The 16,566-nt window shown below is 44.4% G+C and overlaps 1 protein-coding gene across 18 annotated transcripts in view; it reads left to right on the top strand.

Moving 5' to 3' along the window:
* The window catches only part of DAB1 (DAB adaptor protein 1), a 758,910-nt gene that overhangs the window by 279,258 nt on the left and 463,086 nt on the right, over window positions 1-16,566 (top strand). The window contains exon 1 of one of the 18 annotated variants that reach the window (XM_073357551.1): window positions 3,245-3,350. The exons of 16 other annotated variants lie outside the window; for them this stretch is intronic. The gene's annotated coding sequence lies outside the window, so the exon portion shown is untranslated. Of the gene's footprint in view, window positions 1-3,244; window positions 3,351-5,514; window positions 5,532-16,566 lie in introns of those variants that run through there. One more of the 18 variants, XM_073357555.1, reaches the window with a different exon arrangement.

The following is a 16,566-nucleotide window of genomic DNA, read 5'->3' on the forward strand; positions in this document are numbered from 1 at the left end:
TTTTCTTGTTCTCTGCATGCTGGCTCAAATTTGGATTGGATTAATTGCTTAAAAATGCACATAATTATAAATGAAACACTGATCAGTCCCGCAGATACTAGTCTACCCTTTGTGTTTAAATCAGATCATCCGCTATATGTGGGCAATTTATCACCATCAGAATTCTGTTTACCATCTTCATGTTATTCCCCCTCCCCCGTGTTATGTCCTTATTGATGTTTATAAGATATAAGTAGTTAAAGGAAAATTTCAAATGTATAGTATAACGAGTAACATTATAAATAATTGGGCCCCTATGCTGAAAGTTGTAATGTGTGAGCGGACGTGTGTGCAGCACCGTTGATTTCAATGTGGCTTCATGTGGGAACAGCCCAGTTTCAAGATCTGGCCCTTAATAACCACAAGAATTCAAAAAGAAATTTAATCGCCCTAGTAAACTGAAGCCCTCCCGTCTCTCTGTCCCGTTTCCTCTGTATACTTAAACCAGGGCTACCTTTGATATTTCTCCTCACTTAGTATTATTAGAGGGAGCTTTAAGTTTGCACTGCAGATTTAGTAATGCTAAGGCAGTATGTTGACTGGTTAAATAAAAATTAAAGTAATGGCAGATGGATCCGTAATAATACTTAAAACTGCTTTGTGCATTACATCTTGAAAGCACTTTACAGACATTAACTAATTAATCCTCACAGTAGCCATATAAGGTAGATCACTCTTACCGTCCTTATACAGAGGGAGAAAGTGAGGCAACAAGCTTAAGTCACTTATCCAAGGCCTCCGAAAAATCCGTGTTAGGGGAAGGATTAGAACTCTGGAATTTCCAGTGAAATGTGCAGGAAGGTTGGGATTTCACTTACCAGTGCTTTTTGTGACTCATCAGAAAATGCCAGTGCTGACTAAATACCACATCTCTTTCCCCCCTTTGGCAAGTTGTTGGTTCTTTTTTTCTTTTAAATAAAAGAAAAATGTGTTTGAGATGTGTATGTGCAGTAACTTGGGGGGAGTGTAAAGGTCAGGTATTGTATGCTGGCAAACTGCATCTTCTTGAATTTTCCCCGTCTGATGAGTCATTCATTGCTATGACACATGTCTGGTTGTGTTAGTCATGTCATGTTAGAATGATTCTGCCTGTTCCTAGCTAGTTGATTTTATGAAAAACAAAAATCAAAAACTTAAATTGAGAATGACACTAAAGTGCAAAAGAGTAATCTGAGGGAATGCAGTTAGCTTGCTTCAGATCTTATTTATTTTGTATATTGGAATGACACAAATGTTTTCCTTTGCAACCTTCAGTTCACCACCAGCTGTGTTCTAAGATTATGCACTCTACAAAAAAGTGAGAAATTTTTATATTAAATTAAGTAAACAATTTGTTACTCTGAAACTCCATGGTAGTAATTTATTACAAAAAACATAATTGTTTTATAATACAGGACAAATGAGCCAATGAAATGCATCTAGCTAATTCTAAATTCCAGGACAAACAAACACATTTGCTAGATTAAAATATGATTTATTAAATGAACCAATTTAACTTGGCACTTTCTAGAGTTTAAATACTGCAACAACAAGCTACCAATTATTACTTTAAAAACAAGCACATTTTTTTCCTTAATACTTTCAGTTAGGTCATTATTCTCCTAAAACTGAATATGTGGAGTACGTGCTAGTCTAGTCTATTCTGTTCTACAGAGCTTCTTATTCTTCCCTCATCACAGTGGTATCTGAGCACTTTCCAACAGTGCATTGAGTAATAGGACTAGCATTTGTCACATGTGGCTTGTTCTCTCTCTCATCCTCTCCCCAAGGGAACAGTTGTGTGTGCAGTGTATTGTTTTGTTTTTAAATGTACACACTGCGGGGTGTGTGTGGTAAAAGAAGCAGGTTGAAGATGTGCATCTTGAACTTGGAATGGAAGGTGGTGGAGGTTTAGGATGGTCTGTACTTCCTGGGGGAGTTTGTTCCAGAGTTTCTAATTCTTTTTTGAGAATTGTCTGTAAAAGACAGACCTGTTTTACCCTTACTGTAGAGTTTTATTTTAGAGAGCTCTACTATACTAGAGGAGCAAAGGTGTCAACCATAGTCTTCATCCTGGAGATATAGGCGGTCTTTTAGATATACTTGACCCAGGCCTTTGAGCACCTTGAAGATAAGGACCAAGACTTTGAACTTGATTCAGTATTTTATAGGAAGCCGGCATAGAGAGAAGCAGAGAGAGTTCTCATCTGCTTGCTATAGCCTGCATCACTTAGATGTACTCCTGGGTTCTGTACTCATTGGAGTTTGGGGCTGATGGTTTCATGACCAGGTTTATCGCATTGCTGTAGCCCAGAAGGAAGGTTATGAAGGCATGTATAACTGAGGCCAAGACATCATCTACCAGGCTAGGATGGAGTCTTTTAGCCAACTGGAGATGGTAGAAAGCAATATTTGTGGGTGCTGCTATGGATTCACCAGCGGGGAATCCAGTAGCACTTCTAACCTATAGATGGAATTGACCCATTGTGGATATGTACTCGCAACCAAAGGAGGATGCAGTTCTTTCCTCTGCCTTCCATCAGATCCTCCATCTTGCTTGAGTTCAGCTTCAACCATGGGTTGCTCATGTTGTGGTTTGGATACTTCATCCATGAGCTCATCTTATCTAAACACTGTGCTAGCTTGGTGTTAGTGGTATGATCATATGTAGAACTGTGCTCAAGTTGAGCATGGCTGATGTATAATTGTTCATGCAAAAAAGCTTTTATATTATGTTAGAAAATTAAAAGACAGTGATCCATGTATTAGCCTCCATTTTCTCCAACAGTTTTATATTTTTGCTCATTTATCCTGGTCATTGAGATTCAATATATCCCTAAGTTCCTCTAATTTTAAAAAAAAAGAGTCAACAGCTTGTATTAATTTGTGCAATCTCATCCAGGCCTTTAAGCGGAAGGATGGGAAATAGGAGAGGACAGTCATATTTTCTGAGGCTGCTGCTCCTTAGGGAAACACCACTTTCATAAAGAAGAATGCCCCCCTCCTTTAACCTCTTGGCAGTAGGAGTTGGATTTTTCCAGTGTGAAGTCCATTACTGCCAATAGATGTGCCTGGAACTTACTGTGTGATTAATGATCCTGGTTATGGGTCTGTTACCAGCTGAGAGTTCAATTCATCTCACTTCATGAGCGTATTACCCACCATGTATTGTCATCAGTGAGGATATGGTCTTTTGCAATTACAGTAGGTAAATTCTGTCTTTCAGGACATAAGAGAAAGGTAATGATGGAATTACCACTTAAGAACTGAATTGTCAAATGGACCCAGCTGTGTCTCTAGGAAATGAGCCACCTAGAGTTGATTCTTCTTAAGTAAGTGGCTTTACTCTGTGGGGGAGGGGAGGAGAGCTTTTGTTCCTTTTCCTAGGGGGGATGGTGGAGATGTGAAAACATTTAGGCCCCTGTTGTGTACAAGTCAGATGGTAATTAATAAATATATATATATTTAATAGTGGATGTGGTAGCAACTGGCAGAGTTGCCATTATATAATGGTTTCCATTTTAATCTCTATCTTTTTTGAAACTTTTGTCTTTGAGTTGAAATTTTTCAGACTTAGTATCTGCCAACAAGTGAATTTAAAAAACAAAAAAAGTTGTCCGTCAATTCAACCACTTTTGAAGAGGAGAATGGACTTTTTTCTACAAGATACCCTTTTCACACTATTAAAAATACATAAAGAAAGATCCTTGCAGCAGCTTATTTAACTGCTCTACAGCCAGAACAGCTGGAAATAAGAAGTTGCAATGTGGCAGGGAAATAGCCTCAGACTGAAGTCCCCTATGAGTGTTCCAGTTAAAATGGGTTTGAATTTGATGAATGTTACAGCCAATGTTCACTCTATTTTTTCCCTGTGTGTAGAATGAATAGTTCCATGAGTGCAAGTTTAAAATATGTAAACACAGCCTCTCCCAGTGCCATTCCATCATCCCCTTCTTTTGCTCAAGGAGGGGGAAAGGTAGGGCAACAGGGAGAAGGTGGGGACCCAGAAGCTCTTAAAGACCCCCACTCTAGCTGGATGAGGGGATCCCTGGCATGTTTCTTTCCCCAACTTCTAGTTCAGGGGCACAGGAAATAGACCCCTGGAACTTCTCCCAGTCTCCTCCCACCCTGCAGATGGCAGCATTTTGAGGGGAGCTCACCTGGTCAGTAGTCAGCGCGCTGTTCATGGTGCCACCAACACAACACATACCTCCATGGTGTATCTTAAATGCCATTTCTGAAAATTATCAGATCAATCCCATGTTTTTTTCAATTAATTCTCTGCACAGGAACTTGACCTGAAAGAAAATTGACAGGAATTCTCAGATCGGAGGAGGGTTTGAACCATACAGATAGTAGAGTAGGTCAAAATTGTGTTTAGTAGAGAAACTGTTTGTTTCTCTTTGGATTCTCCGTATAAATGAAGTAGAAGCAGAGATAGGGGCATAACTGAAACTATTGCAGGATTGATAAGCTTTGCAGCAGTTTCTGCAGAACTGGTAAGACTTACAGGGTATCTCTCCTTCTGTGGAGCTAGTAAATTTTGCTGGAGCCCAAGTACAGAATTTGTAAGTTTTTTATCTGGAGCATGGGTCTTACAAAAGAGGATTCACTTATGGTGCCTGTAATTCCCTTGCAATAGATCATGAAATTTACAAATGTTATGGACACCTCATGAAAGCTGTAACCTTTGTGGAGATTTTATGTAACACCAAGAAGTTTTGTTTTTTTTTCCCCCCACCCAGCATAATTCAACATACCCCTCTGCACTAGTTCAACTGTAGGACATTTGGAATTCCTACACAACTCTGCTTGAGATATTTGATGGCAAAAAAGACCTTTACCGAAAATAAAAATACCAGTCACTGTTTAACTTTGCATGCCTCACAAATGCTTACGGTAATGATTTTCAGTGAGACTTAGGTTCCTGAGTGCTAAAGTCACTTTGCATTTGAAAATTTTACCCCCAGTAATAATAAATAGCATGCAGAATTTCAGCTGGAAAAGACTTTGTGTATATGATTTGTGCATTTGGGGACTGAAATTAGCTTTCTAGTTGTAAATCTTATCACTTTAGCTATGGGACTATGTCTGATACACAATGGAAATTGCATGTGTGTGACAGAAGATGGTTGTAGGGTGAGGGTATTTGTGCCTTGGTTACTGTATTGAATCCACTTGGTCAACAAGCTATGTGTTAGTTTATAGTAAATCAGAAACCTAAGTATAGTTAGTGAAACAGAAGTGTACTAGCTAGCTAGCCAGCCGAGGCAGGAAGAACCTCTCATGAACAAGCATTGAGCACAGCTTTTTCCAGACTCTCCCTTTTTCACGATTAAGGGATTGGATTGCTCTGCAGAGGGAAAGAGCGTTAAGATACCTTGGGTCTACAGGAAAGACAACAAAAACCCATACCACAGAGTGACTGCTGCTCCCATGGCTTTGTCAAATAGCAAAGAATCATAGTGACAAACTGTATGCAACCTGCTGTACCTCTCCCACTTGAACTGAGGGTTAGTATTCTCTGTGTTGTGAGCAGTGGAAATACCAGTGCAGGGTACTTTTTCTGTATATTTTGCACGAATGCAGGAAGATCGGTTGTGTAGTTTGATAAATAGTTTTGTTTTAAAATCAATTTACTGATATTTAGCTCTCTCAGCTTTTTTAAAATTGAGACTAGAAATGGGTCAAGGTGAAAAATTTTCATTCAGACCCTGGCTTTTGGAATCCTCAAAGTTCTGCTGTTTTGAGGTCAAGTGTTTTGGTCTAGCCCATCTTTTGCAAAGTCTGATCCAGATTTGGGGCCCAATTCTCTGGTGGGGTAACTCTACTGAAGTCAATGGAGTTATTCCAGCAGAGAATTAGGACCCTGGATTTTGTTGTGTTCAGATATGGTGCTTTAGTTCAAACACCATCTTTAATTTTGAGACTAAAGGATGAAACCATCCCTTTAGTGAGGCATTCCAGCCTGCATTATATCTGGTACTCTGTTTCAGGAGGGCAATGATAGATTGAGCTACCAGATGGAGTGTGTCCTTTTTCTCATGGCATATGCATTGTTTGTTTTTGGAAGTCCAGCAAAATGACAGCTTTAGAGTTGCCACTGTGCTGAATATTATAGATTGCATTTACAGTTCTGTGTTTGGTATCTGCAGGGGCTGTAAAGCCTCTGGACACTTGTACCATTATCTTTCAGTATTATTAATCCAGTTCTAAAACATTACTGCTTATTGAAAGAGGTGGGGGTCTATTTTTTTAAAAAATAAAATCATGGCACAGTTTGTAGCCCATATAATCACAAAATAGTTCTGTAGAATTAAGCATTTGATGCAGAAGCAAACAAAAAAGATACAATTTTGACCTTACTGTGTTTGTACAACCTGTATTTTTAAGTGGGGGGGGGGAGAAGAAAAGGGATTTCTTGAGTAGTTTCATTTTCCCCTCATTTGAGGTATAGGTTTTACATACAATAGGAAGTTACATCATACACTGTATGTATATCTTCAATGTGGATGAATGGTGGCAGTGACCACATTAATGAAATATAATGTTCACCACTGAGATATAAATAGAAGACAGTGGAAAGTCACTATTTGCCAACAGTTCACCACAGATCTGGTATTTGAAGTATAGGTAATATGAGACCACTATGTTGCAACTGTTAGAAAATGCTGGCTTTTTAATAACTGCTGTGCAGTTAGGAAGTAACATTCACACCACTGTAAGCATCTCAGTGCTTCTAGCCCAGTATGTTAGGTTTGGCTAAACACATACTCATTACTTGACTGTGGATTACACACATAAGTCTCTTGATTTCCTGCCTTTAGACTATACCAGAGATACCTGTGGGATCAAAGGCAGACAACAGCATGTGTTCAGTATTTGGCAACAAAGATTAACAATCAAGAGCGGCATATCACGAAGTGCCAAGAGCGACTGGCTTCACTGCATAATGCAGAGATTTGACTCATCACAGTCTGCTCATGCTCCTGAGACACCAAAAGCTACTGCCTTCAAGTCTTTTGCAGTTGCTCTCGTCTGCAGCACAAATACTCCATTGTCAGAGTTCCATTCGACTGGAACTTGGAACGGAGACATTACTGCATGCAGTGGATGAGGGAACAGTGTGACAGGGTTGGGACTCGCCCCCCCAGCGCCTCCCACTGGCACCTCAGGGAATTAGCTCTGTCCAGTGCGGAGTGCCCTCTGCTGGTGGTGTCTCATCCTTCTCTCGCCCTGCCAGCATCTGGACCTGTGTTGTTCCTCGCACGGCAGCATCCTCTTCAGGACACTGCCCTCCGGCAGTGCCCACTGCTCCAGTCTAGCCCCCTTCTGGGGGTTTTGTGTTATTAGTGGTCCACAATCTACACCTGCTGTAGTGGCCGGCTGCAGCCTCAGTGTCTCGCCCCCTTGTTGCAGGGACCAGCCACAGCCAGGATCAGGCCACGATCCTCTTCAGCCAGGTGTAGTACAAGGTGGAGGGGGGGAGGGGCACACAGGCCCACCCGCTACTCTGGGTCCTGACTCAGGGACACTTTAGCGGCAGCCTCTCTGCCCTCCTTCTCTCCCCTTGCCCTACTATTATCCCTGGGCCGCTTCCCCTTCTGCCCTATGCACCTGCCTGGCCCTTTGTAGCTAGGCCAGCAGCCTGGGGTTTTCCTTGGCTGGAGTTCCCCAGCTCCTTCTGCCCTTCCCCAGCACTGCTCTGTCCAAGGTGCTACCTTTCAGCTCAGGAGCCAGTCCTCTTCCCTTGACCACCAGGGAGAGACAGTCTCTCTCTTTACTAGGCAGCCTTTATATAGGGCCTATGCGAGCCCTGATTGGCTCTCCCCAGGCCTTCTCTGATTGGCTGTGGGTCTGCGCAGCCTCTCTGGCCTGGTTCAGCCCTTCTTCTCAGGGGGGTGGGACACCGCCCCACCACAAACTGATATAGGCAGAGATTTGGAGGATGTTGAGGCTGGGATTCTCAAATGGGCCTATGGGAGTGGGCACCCAACTCCAGTTGGAAGTCAGTGAGTGTTGGGTGCTTAGCTCTCTGAGGCTGTGTTGAAAATGCCAGCCTGGAGCCATACTTTCCTCTACCTCCATGTCTACTTACCTTGTGCTGCTCTGTTGCTTGACACATTGAAAGTAGAACTCCTAGACACTAAGGGCTGGTCTACACTACAAAGTGGAGGTCAGCTTAACTACATCACTCAGGCCTGTAAACAATGTTTTACGACCTGTGCAATGTAATTAAGCTGACCTAAGCTCCAGTGTAGACATTATTAGGTTGATGGAAGAATTCTTCTGTTGACCCAGCTACAACCTCTCTCTTGAGAGGTGGATTTGCTACAGTGATGGAAGAACCCCTTCTGTTGCTGTAATAGGTGTCTACACTGGTGCAGCTGTGCTGCTGTAATGTTTCAAGTGTTGACATACTTTGAGGGTGATTGATACTAAACTGGGAGGAGTGGTAGATACGCTGGAGGGCAGGAATAGGATACAGAGGGACCTAGACAAATTGGAGGATTGGGCCAAAAGAAATCTGATGAGGTTCAATAAGGATAAGTGCAGGGTCCTGCACTTAGGACGGAAGAACCCAATGCACAGCTACAGACTAGGGACCGAATGGCTAGGCAGCAGTTCTGCGGAAAAGGACCTAGGGGTGACAGTGGACGAGAAGCTGGATATGAGTCAGCAGTGTGCCCTTGTTGCCAAGAAGGCCAATGGCATTTTGGGATGTATAAGTAGAGGCATAGCGAGCAGATCGAGGGACGTGATCGTCCCCCTCTATTCGACATTGGTGAGGCCTCATCTGGAGTACTGTGTCCAGTTTTGGGCCCCACACTACAAGAAGGATGTGGATAAATTGGAGAGAGTCCAGCGAAGGGCAACAAAAATGATTAGGGGTCTGGAACACATGACTTATGAGGAGAGGCTGAGGGAACTGGGATTGTTTAGTCTGCGGAAGAGAAGAATGAGGGGGGATTTGATAACTGCTTTCAACTACCTGAGAGGTAGTTCCAGAGAGGATGGTTCTAGACTATTCTCAGTGGTGGAAGAGGACAGGACAAGGAGTAATGGTCTCAAGTTGCAGTGGGGGAGGTTTAGGTTGGATATTAGGAAAAACTTTTTCACTAGGAGGATGGTGAAACACTGGAATGCGTTGCCTAGGGAGGTGGTGGAATCTCCTTCCTTAGAAGTTTTTAAGGTCAGGCTTGACAAAGCCCTGGCTGGGATGATTTAATTGGGGATGGGTCCTGCTTTTGAGCAGGGGGTTGGACTAGATGACCTCCTGAGGTCCCTTCCAACACTGATATTCTATGATTCTATGATTCCACACTAACCCCAGGCTTTGACTCAGGTTTGAGCCCAAAGCATCCTTTCTTCCCACTTAAATAAGTCTGACTTGGGTCAGTAAGCACTCAGGATCCTGGTCCTAGGACCCTGCTAGGGGGTTGGCTCAGAGCCCAAGTCCCACTAAGACTCAGATTCAAGCCCTGTCATTTTACAGTGTGGATACATGGCAAGCCACAGACCTGAGTTAGAAGGTCTACGTAGTGCAGTAGAGATGTGTTAGCATGACTGAAACCCAGGTCCAGCAGTTGTAACCCCATGTTTACAATGCAGCGTGGATGCTGAAGCAAAAGTGTGGAATCACCGAGTCTACAAGCCTATGCCCCACAGACACTACTTTATAGTGTAGACATTCCTCCAAGATTCTGTGGGTAAGAGCTCAGTCTTTGCATCTCAGATAAGGCATAGGATACATCTTTAAATTTGCTAAATCTTTCCATGTTCCTCCATCCCATTTAGAAACCCAATATAAATATATTTTTCCATCAATGCACCATAGTAGCTTTGTCTGCATGAGTGAGTGTGGTGATGTCCCCTAGTAATCGGCCCACAGAGGGAATAAGGGACCTACTGTAACATTTACAGGAATTGTTTTCACTTTTTTGCAAGAGGCTTCTGCTTTGGAGACCAAGGTCCATGGGTTTAGTCCTGACTCCCCCTTGCATGTGATTGACCAAGTTACTGTATCCGTTATCTGCAATGGACAGTTTGTTACGGTTCTATAACTTCACCCTTTGCACTTCCATATTAGTGGTGGTTGTTTTTAACCCAGACATTTGTTGGTGGAACTGGAATGCTACACGTGACTTTGCCTCTTGTGCTGGACCTGTCCAAATATCCCTAATTATCTCCGTGATTTTTTCCACCATATTGACCAAATTACAGGTACCTTCTCCCACAAGACAAAGAGGCAAGCATGTTTAGGTCCTTACCCCAAATATCATTCACAACTACTCCAAGACACTCACTATGTGTTGTAGAGATTACACTTAGCATCTGAAAGTGCTGAAGTATGAGCATGAGCGCAATTTGGGAATTTAAATATATTGATGGCCTGAACTTAGAATCATTCCTTTTTTTTTTAAATCTGGAAATCACCTTACTCACCCAGGATGAATTATTCCTTTAAAAAAAATCTGGAATGCACCAATACTTACTGAAAATCTCACCGTCTTTTAAAAGAAGACTGCTATGCTATAAAGCAATCTGGACACCCTTTCTTGGGCTGTGCTGAAAGAGTTTAGAAAGTAGACCCCCCCCCTTTTTTTTAGAACAGTATAAATTTGAGCCATCCCACTTCTACTCTTAGAGCTTCCTTTTTTCTTTCCAGCAGATCCTCCCCTTCATTAATGGAAATCCATGTTTGGATCAGATTGACATTACTTGTTCTTACCTACAGCTATATGCTCACGTTTATTGTTAGTTTATCAAAGGCTTTCTTTAGCACTGAGCTGAGGTGTTGTGTTTTCTCTGACTCTTGTTCTCAGTTGGAACCCATAGATTCCCTTCTTACTTTGTGTGTTTCAAATGGCTGATTTATGTACTTGTTACTGAAATTTAATTTACGCTCAGGCATAACTTACATTGAAAACCCTGGATAGAGCCCATATGCAGGTCGTTTGATTCCACTCGTATCTGTACATTTATTTTCCTCTCATATGCAACCAAATCTAAATTACAAGGTTAAAAAACATGAAATGATAAAGCTCCTGGGAACATTTAACCAGTCAGCTCCCTATTGGCTGCCCATTCATCCATCATCTATTGTCTTACTCTTGGTCAATGGACAGCACCAGTGCTCTCACGCAACATCTCTTCACTGTCCCCCTCAACTCCCCAGGTCAGAGTGGTATCTCTTCTTCATAGCCACACTTCACTCTTCCCCACATCTTGGACAGGCATAACTCTATTGTGTGTCCGCTGCTGTGAGTAGGAACCCTCTTTCCCCACTCTCCAGTCTGGGGAAACCAGTGCATACAAGATGGGGGTGGGCATGAGGGGAAGAATGAGGAGGAAGGATGACACAAACTCTCTACCTCATTGTGTTTTCTTGTTGGGAACTAGGGCAAATCTTGAACAAAACCCCAAACCTATAAATTATATAATAATACAAAGCACCACATTGTGCAAAAGAGAGGCAGACTGTGGTGCACCTATTAATACACAGAAAATGTCCTCATCTCGGTGACTGGTATCATCTTCCATTGCTAAGAATGGAATTCTGCCAGAAGAATTTTTAAAAAGTCTCTTAATTTTTGCTATCCATGTTATTTCCTGTTTGTCTTTCAGTCCCCTTGCATAGTTTGCTAAGTTTCACGTCCCGATTCTCATGCACTAATGCCATGCTGCAGTGTGTTTGAGTTTCCAACACTGCAGGGGAATGTTGGCTCCAAAAACAACTGTGGTCTGGTTGCATTTAATTTCATGAAAACACTTCTCTCCATGTTCCAACCATCCCTTTAACTCAGTCTTTCAAAAACTACACTGGCACAGTCCCTTAAAGAAAGCCCCTTTTATTAAAGTTACCCCAATATTACTGGGTCAGCATCTGTAGGAATAACCTGCCATATTTTTGTGAGTGGCCATGAAATAAAATTAACTTGTCTCAAGGCAGCTTTGACTTGCACACACAACATTTTCAGAGTGTTGCATTCATGAATCAGTATTTTTTGTGTATTCACAATAGACCTCCCCCTAACATGTTCCCCTCTGGCCTGTGGACTTCGATATGAACCCACCCTCCCATCCATGCTAGGGCTGTACAATGTCATTTATAGTGAGGGATACTGATTGCATGTAAGTTACAGAGCCAAGGGCCATTGCCAGAGGTGAAAGTGGGCTGGTACAGTATCCCAGTAAGAAGTAGGCATCCTACTGGCAGGGCCGCCAACAGTGGGGGAGCAAAAGTTGCAGCTGCCCCAGGGTCTGGCATTTTAAATGGGCCTGGGGCTCCCAGCCACCGCTATCATGGCAGCGGCTGGAGCCCCTGGCCCTTTAAATCGCTGCCGGAGCCCTGGATGGGTGCAGGCCGGGAAACACAGAATGGCTGGCTGGAGGAGGCTGACCCCCCAGTCCTGCCCCTTCCACCTGAGGCCCCGCCCCTTCTGGGAGCCCAGAGCTGGGCCCCTGTACCGGTAAGCCTTATGTTACTTTCACCCCTGGCCATTGCACAAGCTTCCTTAAATAAATGAGCTTCCAAAAAGAGGACTCCACAGTTACCCGTTTGTGGTTGTAATCGTTTATCTGTGTGTAAACCCCCATTCAGTGCTTTAGAAATGTTGGGGATGTGAGAATGTGTGTACGTGCTGCAGAATACACTATACTATTTATACATTGAACTTACTTCTGAGAACTCAACATTGGATTTCAGTTCAGCTATTCCCTTCCTAGGAGATTGACACAAGTGACCAGTTTTCATGAGGAAGACATATCCGAGTTCATGTAAGTTTGACATCTACTGCAGAGATGCCAGTCCCCTTGCTGTTCAAAGCCTCACAACCCAAATATTTTAATTTCCAAATCTTACTGTCCTATGAGAAATGGCTGGCTTGTGTACTGTATGTCTGAGCAAACAGATCCTAAGTGTTAGTGAGGAAAAATAAGTTTGTCCGTGTGACAGGGTTGGGACTCACCACCGCTGTGCCTCCCACTGGAAATTAGCTCTGTCTGTTCTGGAGCACCCTTTGCTAGGCAGCCTTTATATAGGGCCTAGGCCGGCCCTGATTGGCTCTCCCCAGGCCTTCTCTAATTGGCTCCTGCAGGTCTGCGCAGCCTCCCTGGCCTGGTTCAGCCCTTCTTCTCAGGGGGTGGGGCACCACCGCACCACAGTCTGCACAAACATGACCATTGCTAAATTCGTTTAAATCACACTAAATGAATGGACTCGTCGTGGAATGGGAGTTCAGTTTTCCCCTGTCTCATATGCAATATCCCCCCTTGCTGATACTGATTAATCTAGAGAAATCAGAGCTCCCCGAACTTTCTTAGTGTACTAGTGTCTTAAGAAGTGGAAGGGTTTGTGCTTTATTTAGTACATTTAATCCACCATAACTGATCTCATGAGATTTTGCTCTTAATTATGCTTGTGCAAACCTGGAGTAACTACACTAAACTGAGTGGGATTACTGTGGAGATATACGTAGGTAATTGAGACTGGAATCTAACCAAGTATCCAGCGTCAGGACTTTAGCTTAGTATGCCTGGACCCCATTTAAATACCAGTCCAGATAATGTCCTATGGGTTACCCTTCACTCTTCATCTGGGGAAAACAGTTTACTCCTATTTATCCTTGCCCTCTCATTCACTGGGCTATGCACATATCTAGGGAAAGTAATTCCATAGTGACACGCACAATTAATACTGCCCAGGGAATATTCCATCTGAGATACTAAGAAGGCCTGCTGGCTTGCTCCCATTTCTTGCAACCACCTGCAGGATACTTTTGAGCTACAACAGCCTGATCGCAGGAGGATTTTTCTTGTTAACAGAGAGAGGGCAAGGTGTGTGGATCTGGATTAAGTTTAGGCTAGTGTTCAGAGTGCAGGTGTGAACCGAACAAAGGCTAAGGTGTAAAATTAGATTTAAAATCAGCTAAATCACATTGTGCCACCATGCAGCTATAATTATCTGTTTCGTGATGAGTACAATAGAAAAGCCTAAGGACAAAAGACAGATGGAGATTCCAGCCCCAAATGGTGGGAACCTCAAAAGGCAGCTGATCTCTTGAGCTTTCCGCCATGTTGGGCAGAATCTGACCATATCTGGAAAACAGGCCTCTTTGGGTTTTAGATCCATCCAAGAGACCAAAACCTTATGGGTGGATTTGGGTCTGGGAATCTGCCTCTGAACATTACCCTGACCCCTAAAATATCTGAGGATAAATGTTGAGGTTTGGGAGCCATTTGACATTTGATCTTGAGTCACAAATCTAATTCTCTGCAGCTTGTTCTGGAATAGGAGGAGACATGGAAATGTATTATGTGATATAAAAATGATGAAGTAGTTGTTAATATTTTAATATGCAAAAATTGTTTTAGCAGCAAGGATGGATTATGTATAATGCATATTTAAAATATTTCTGTTTTGAATTTCCTCAGCAGCTGACAAGGTTCATAATTAAAAAGCGAGCTGGCTAGAGTCAACTAGCTGTTGCTGTGTGGGGTACTCTGAAAGGATAATTGTTAAGGAAGGCTGGGTGTTGGATCTAATGCTGACTGATTAGAGCAGGGATGAGTAAATGCCATACATTCTAGAGCACAACAGAGGGAGCTTATGGAAGGAGTGAGGGGGAACAAGAAAGACAAGAACAAGAAGGTGGAAACCCATTATGTCACTGAATTTCTATCCAATGTGTTTGCTGGTGCCTCCCTTTCTTCTGCTCTCGCCACCAGGGGCTTTTTGATTCACTAGTCCAGGGAATCTCATGATGCACCATGATGGCTGAGTAAGAGGGTAGACCGTGGTGCATCACTGGAGATGTAGTCCAGCCAGACCATAGATTGGAAGAACTACAACTCCTACAAGGCACTGTGATGACATTGCCAAATTGAAATGTTTAGTTTTCGGCCAAAAGTGTTCAGTTTTGAAATTCTGGCTGAAAAGTTGAAATTTTCGATGGGGGTAATTCTGAGCAGCTTTACTGTGGGCCACATTTGGAGAGGAGTTGAACATCGGTGACCTCTTCATTTCAAATGGCTCTGGATATTTTTAACTAGCTTTCTACTTTCCCTTCCCTTTTTATTTAATGTTTTCCTCATTAACAATGTAAGTTTCTGGGGCGGGAGGGAGGGAGAAACTGTGAGAGCTGGACTGATTAGCCATTCAGTTAGAATTTGTTGTAGAATTTGTTGGAGAAGATATTTGGCTTTGGTTTGCTTTACTAATTTCCTTAGTTGCACTGCAGGACACCCCACTGCACAGATCAATGCTTAGGTCACTGCAGGAGAAATACTGAGCTGAAGCAAATGAGTGCAACACCAGGAGATATTATTTTTTCCACGTGTGTGTTGCAGGGCAAGAATGCAAGTTGTCATTCCCCCTTCCCCACCCTGTACCTAGCTCCCCTCCCCTGGAGGGTGTCGAGTGAGCCCCAGTGGTTACTGGGAGGAGACTGAAAACTATCACTGAAATTTCACAGTAGTTTAGGGTTGCCAACTTTCTAATGGCACAAAACCTAACACCCCTGCCCTGCCCCTTGCTGTGCCCCTTCTCCGAGGCCCTGCCCCTGCTCACTCCATCCCTCCACCCTCACTCACTTTCACCAGGCTGGGGCAGGGGGTTGGGGTGCAGGAAGGGGGCAGGGCCAGGGATGAAGGGTTTGAGGTGTGGGAGAGGGCTTTGGGCTGGGGCAGGGGGTTGGGGTGTGGGCAGGGCATATGGGCTCTGGGCCGGGGGTGTGGGCTCTGGGTAGAGCCAAAAATGAGGGGTTCAGGTTGTGGGAGAGGGCTCTGGGCTGGGTCGGGGGTTGGGCTGTGCGGGGCGGGGTGGGGGGGAGCTGCAGGCTCTGGGATGGGGTTAGGGATGAGGGGTTTGGTGTGCAGGAGAGGGCTCCGGGCTGGGGCTGAGGGGTTCAGAGCAAGGGAGGGGGCGTGGGCTCTGGGGTGGGGCCGGGATGAGGGGTTTGGGCTGAAGGAGGGGGCTCTGGGCTGGAACAGGGGGTTGGGGTGTGTGGGGGGGTGCGGGCTCCGGGAGGAGTTTGGGTGCAGGAAGAGTCTGGGGTGCGGGGGGGGATGAGGGGTTTGAGGTCCAGGTGGCACTTACTGTGGCTCCCAGGAAGCGGCCGCCAGGTCCCTGCAGCCCCTAGATGCACGTATGGCCAGGGAGGCTCCCTGCGTTGCCCTCGTGCCCGCAGGAGCCGTGCCCCCAGCTCCGCTTTGTCATGGTTCCCGGCGAATGAGAGCTGTGGGGCTGGTACTTGGGCTGGTGCCAGTGCATGGAGCCTCTGTGGCCACTCTTGCACTTAAGGGCCGGAGGGACCTGGTGGCTGCTTCCGGGAGCTGCGTGGAGCTAGGGCAGGCAGGGAGCCTGCCTTAGCCCTGGGGCCCCCACTGCACCCCCGACCGGACTTTTAACGGCCCGGTCAGTGGTGCCGACCGGAGCCACCAGGATCCCTTTTCGACTGGGTGTTCCGGTCGAAAACCGGATGCCTGACAACTCTCCATGAGTTATGTCATTTTAAATTTCCTGGGTTAGCTCCTTCATGTTTGAGC

The sequence above is a fragment of the Lepidochelys kempii genome, chromosome 8, assembly GCF_965140265.1.
Source record: "Lepidochelys kempii isolate rLepKem1 chromosome 8, rLepKem1.hap2, whole genome shotgun sequence".
Lineage (NCBI taxonomy): Eukaryota > Metazoa > Chordata > Testudines > Cheloniidae > Lepidochelys > Lepidochelys kempii.